We start from the raw sequence: 6,000 nt of genomic DNA, 5'->3' as shown, positions 1-6,000 counted from the left end.
ATGCCAGAGACTTTTGTAAGTCTTTAGCTGACACTCTAGGATTTTTCTTCACCTAATTGAGCAGTCTTCGCTGTGCTCTTGCAGTCATCTTTACAGGACGGCCACTTCTAGGGAGAGTAGCAGCAGTGCTGAACTTTCTCCATTTATAGACAATTTGTCTTACCCTGGACTGATGAACAGCAAGGCTTTTGGAGATACTTTTATAACCCTTTCCAGCTTTATGCAAGTCAACAATTCTTAATCGTAGGTCTTCTGAGAGCTCTTTTGTGCGAGGCATCATTCACATCAGGCAATGCTTCTTGTGAAAAGCAAACCCAGAACTGGTGTGTGATTTTTATAGGGCAGGGCAGCTGTAACCAACACCTCCAATCTCATCTCATTGATTGGACTCCAGTTGGCTGACACCTCACTCGAATTAGCTCTTGGAGATGTCATTAGTCTAGGGGTTCACATACTTTTTCCATCTGCACTGTGAATGTTTACATGGTGTGTTCAATGAAAATATGGTAACATTTAATTCTTTGTGTGTTATTAGTTTAAGCAGACTGTGATTGTCTATTGTTGTAACTTAGATCAAGATCAGATCAAATTTTTTGACCAATTTGTGCAGAAATCCATATCATTCCAAAGGGTTCACATACTTTTTCTTGCAACTGTATTTGCCTTGCTTGCCAATTAATGGTGGGGTTATGTTTAGTGAGCCAGGGTAGCCCCAACACTAGAGGAGTAGGTAATCCGCTTAAGACGAAACATGACATATCCTCAACATGAGCGTCACCCACAGTCAAATGGATATTGTGAACTATGCCCTTTAACGATCTTTGAGAAAGTGGAGCGGAATCGATAGCAAAAACAGGTATATCCTTTTCCAAAGTGCATACCTGGAAACCATGCGTTATTGCAAATTGATTATCAATGAGATTGACAGCTGCTTCACTATCTACAAAAATCTCACAAACAATATTCTTACTGTCTAGCGCCACCCTGGCAGGTAGGAGAAAATGGGAACTACAAAGTTAACGGCAAACCTTCAATTTCTGCATCAACTTTGCCAATAGTAGCAAATGGAAAGTTTTTAGAGGGTTTTTTCTTTTTGTTTTTCTTTTATTACCCTCAAAAAACTCCATGAATCTCCTAGAGGGGCAAACATTAGCCAAATGATTTATACCCCCACAACAGAAACAAACCCTCCTCTGAGAGCTGAATCCTCTACTATCAGAGGCAAGCAAACCCAGATGCATGGCCTCCTCCTCAGAGGGGATTTAGAGAGACTGAGACCCCTGCGCACTGAATGAGATAACCCCACTGTCCTTGAACTGAATATGACAGGAAGGACTAGTCTCCTCTCTCTCTCTAAGACGCCTGTCAATATGAACAGCTAGAGACATGGCAGATTCGAACAAGGCTGGTCTCTCATGAAAAGTAAATGCATCTTTCAATCTTTCCGAAAGACCATGGCAAAATTGACTTCGGTGTGCAGCATCATTCCAACCAGTATCAGCTGCCCATCTCCGAAATTCAGAACAATATATCTCTGCGGACTGTTTACCCTGGCATAAAAGACGCAGTTTATATTCAGCCAGAGCAATATGATCCGGGTCATCATATATCTGCCCCAGGGCTACAAAAAATTCATCCACCGATCGGAGGGGCCGTGCTCCCACCGGCAGCGAAAAGGCCCAAGACTGAGCGTTATCCCTGAGCAGCGAGATGATGATCCCCACCCTCTGCTCCTCATCACCAGAGGAATGGGGAAGTAGGCAAAAATGGAGTTTGCAAGGCTCTCTAAAGCGAACAAAATTCTCACTACCCCCGGGGAGAACGTATCCGGAAGCGAGATCTTAGGCTCGGCACAAACTCCATGAACGCCAGCAGAACCGGTCACCTGAAACTGAGACACAGTTTTACGGAGATCTGCTACCTCCAGGGAAAGACCTTGCATGCGGTCAATCAAGGCTGAAACCGGATCCATGCGTAAGACGGTTATGGCGGTTTATAATGTGGGTTATTCATTCTGTGGGATATTCTCAAATCCTGACCTGCCTTAATTATCCTGTCAGGAATCTGTGACCTCACACTGATGTGTAGATGGGGCTGTATGAGAGAGGGGAGCAAAAACGTTGCCCAAGTAGGTGGGAAGGAGTGCTCATGAGAGCGCTGCGCGAGGTTTAAATTGACCGGACTATGAGTGCTAAAAGTTAGTTCCAGCCTCCACCAAAAAAGTACAGCTGTCTCCCCGCACTGCTGGACCAGAGCAGAAGATCGCAAAACAGTTAACCAGAGGAGAGCAGTGGTGCACCGAGCCTCAGGATTGTGCGAAGTATCAATTAACCCCTTCCCTGCCATAACCTTTGTGACATTTAACCCCTTCCATCCTGCCCTGGTTACTCATTGGTTAACAGCCTCCCAGACTTAACCCCTTCTACGTCAATCTCCCTCAAACCTCCCTCCGTTATTCCTCCTATCAGGCCGTCATTGTTTCCCCTATCATTAGGGATAGATAGCTGTAGGGCTGCTAGTGTGTGTGTATTAGGTACAAGTGTGTGTGTATTAGGTACAAGGGTGGGAATATTAGTGAGGATTGTAGGTATTATTGGTAATTGTATTTATTATATTCATAATTATAGACTATAGACATTTAGTATTGTGTAATAAACGTTTTATTAATTACAGTATAAGGTGTAATTTGTGTATTAGGTGTGAGTATAGTGTCATAGTCTTAGCCTCACCAGTTAGCCATAGCAATGCATGTTACACCAAGGGAATAGGATTTAGGGCAATTCAATGTTGATTGCTGATATCACTTATCAGTAATCAATATTGTCTTGGTATTAAGTGGATTACAATTGCAGTGTCCCACTTAGTGTGGTCGTGGGCACTTTAAACCTTTATATGCTTATCAAATGTCCTTCTGTATTTACCTGTAATTCCTATTAACAGGCTTAGGTTGTCATTACAATTAATCGCACCTAGGTGGTACTGGCATCACTTATATATATAGTTGGGGTTTGTTGATAAAGTAGAGTTGGAAGAGAAGAGAGTCAGTGTGTGAGGCAGAGGAGGAGTAGAACAGGTCTAGTCCACCTTGTAGCTGCTATTTCACCCCCTTGGCTGTGGCTACGCCAAGGGAGAACCAGAACAGCATTACAGCAGCATAGCACAGACCAGTAAGTCTACGTCTGGTATAAGGAAAGCCTAGTGGAGATCAGAGCTAAAGTAGCCAGTGAACTTCACAAGCAACAGTGAGCGGGAGAGGCCTACAAGCACCTGGACACAGCCAGATGATTGATGTGCAAAGTCGTCCTTTACCACATGCCTCTATGGACATTGTGGATCAGAGTTTTTCTGAAGGCATCCTGTACAAAGAATGGAGCAAAGTTTTTGCCTGCCATTAGGGAGACCGCCCTGTGGATTGCTAAATACAAGTAAGAGTTATTATATCCAGTACCTGAGTGCTAGAGGTAGGACCTAGCATAGGCAGTTATAAGAAAGAAAGGAAAACTCCTCAACTTACAATTACCAAGCTTGTTATAAGGAATACAGCTGAACCAATATTTGGATTATTACCTTGTGTGGGGATTCGCTCTGGTAGGCAGGTTCGCGGACTCAATATAGAGGCAATGGACCAGGTTTTAAATCAATCTTCAGTGTTTATTCACACGCATAGGGCTACTTTCACACTAGCAGAAGGACAGATCCGACAGGCTGTTCACCCTGTCGGATCCGTCCTGCCGCTATTTCGCCATGCCGCCGGACTGCCACGCCGTCCCCATTGCCTATAATGGGGACAGGGGGTAGAGCTCCGGCGCAGCACGGCAGTGCACGGCGAGAGGCCGCCGGACTAAAAGTACTGCATGTCCGACTTTTTAGTCCGGCGGCCTCTCACCGTGCACTGCCGTGCTGAGCCGGAGCTCCGCCCCATCCCCATTATAGTCAATAGGGACGGAGCGGCTGTCCGGCAGCACGGCAAAATAGCGGCAGGATGGATCCAACAGGGTGAACAGCCTGTCGGATCTGTCCTGCTGCTAGTGTGAAAGTATCCTAACATAACAGAACAGTCCCTTTTCAGGCTTGGTGCCTGTTCATACACAGAAAAAACTAAATAACATTCACCTGGTATCGTGGGTGTCAGTTCACACCCGGCTGAATGCTTAGCCTCAGAAAGTCCACTTACAGGCTGTAAGGCGGCCTGCTCGCCTGACACACGGCCTTCAGACCTCAGTGCAGAGAGCTCCCAAAACCACAGCTTCGTTGTGAAATGGAAGATAATCCCCTCAGCTGAGATTGCTCGCTGGGTTTTTATCCCAGCCAAAATCTGGTCTGGAGCGTGGGGAGCAGCCATCCACCCTCCACTTTGGCTGCCCCCAATAATAGCCGGCCCGGATCGGCTTTACAGCCATACTAACTAACAAATAGTGTCAGTCAGCACTAACTACCGCTGACACTTAAAATACAGATTCTTACCTCATCGAGGCCAGGAATCTCGGTGACACATACCTTCCGTCACTGACGGACCCTTACTCCTTCATACATACCTCCCCCTTTGTTCAACCCTGAGGGGGTAAACACTTGCCAGACAGTGTACGCCTGGCATCCGCGTTTCCCTGTAACCTGCCTGCCCTATGTTCCACGGAAAAATGTAAGTTTTGTATAGACAAGAACCACCTGGTGACCCGAGCATTCCTCTCTTTGGCTTGGCTCATCCACTTGAGAGGGGAGTGGTCGGTCACTAGACTGAACTTTCTCCCCAACAGATATTAGCGGAGAGACTTGAGTGCCTACTTGATAGCCAGGCACTCTCGCTGCACTATACTGTACCTAGTCTCGGCTGGAGTGAACTTACGGCTGAGGAAGACAACGGGATGCTCATCCTCGTTGACTTCCTGAGGCAGTACAGTACCAAGGCCTACTTCGGAGGCATTGGTCTGTACTGTAAACTCCCTTTTGAAGTTGGGCGTCACCAAAACCGGGGACCCATACAGGGCCGACTTCAAAGAGGAGAAAGCCTCTTCCGCCTGGTCATTCCAGCGGACCACCACAGACTTCCGTCCCTTCAAGAGCCCTGTCAATGGAGCTAAAGTGGCACAATGGGGAATGGACCTCATATAATAGCCCACCATTCCCAGGAATGACTTTACTTGCCGAGAGGTGACAGGTCGGGGCCAATTCCTTATCGCCTCTATTTTGTTTACTTGGGGTTTGATGACTCCACGCCCAATGACATACCCTAGGTATTTGGTCTCCTCTAACCCTATCGCACATTTTTTTGGGTTAGCTGTTAGACCAGCCTTTCAAAGGTAGTCCACTACGGCCTGTACTTTCAGCAGGTGACTTTCCCAGTCGGTGCTGTGAATGACAATATCATCCAGATAAGCTGAGGAGTATCGCCGATATGGACAAAGCACAATGTCCATTAGACGTTGAAAAGTGGCAGGGGTGCCATGCAGACCAAAGGGTACCCGGTATGGCTTTAACCGAACTTTTGCCTGAGGCTCAGTGACAATGTCATGCTGGATTACAGAAGTGCGTCCAGGGAGGTCCGAGAACACATCTGTGTCTCCTGAGCCTGTTTAGAGGAGAGGCTGTCTGCAATTTTTACTGTGGCAACCACCTCCCTTGCATCAGACACAGGAGCTGGAACCTCTTCTGCTAGAAAACCCGGCCGCGAGCTGTCTTCAGTAGAGGTCTCCCTATCTTTCCAAGGTAAGTAAATTAACATGGTAAACCTGCTCCGGCTTCCGTCACCCTGGCTGGTGTATCTTGTAATTTACCTCTCCAACTTTCTCGAGTACCACGTAGGGCCCCTGCCATCTAGCCAGGAACTTACTGTCCACGGTCAGTACCAGAACCAAAACCCGGTCACCAGGGTTAAAGTTCCGGACCCGAGCCTGCCGATTATAGATCCGCCTCTGGGCTCGCTGAGCGGCCTCCATATGCTCTCTGACAAGAGGTAAAACGGTCTCTATTCGCTGTTGCATCTTGACAACTCCAGGACACTTT

Source organism: Bufo bufo, chromosome 5, assembly GCF_905171765.1.
Source record: "Bufo bufo chromosome 5, aBufBuf1.1, whole genome shotgun sequence".
Classification (NCBI taxonomy): Eukaryota; Metazoa; Chordata; class Amphibia; order Anura; family Bufonidae; genus Bufo; species Bufo bufo.
This window is presented reverse-complemented; position numbering follows the sequence as displayed.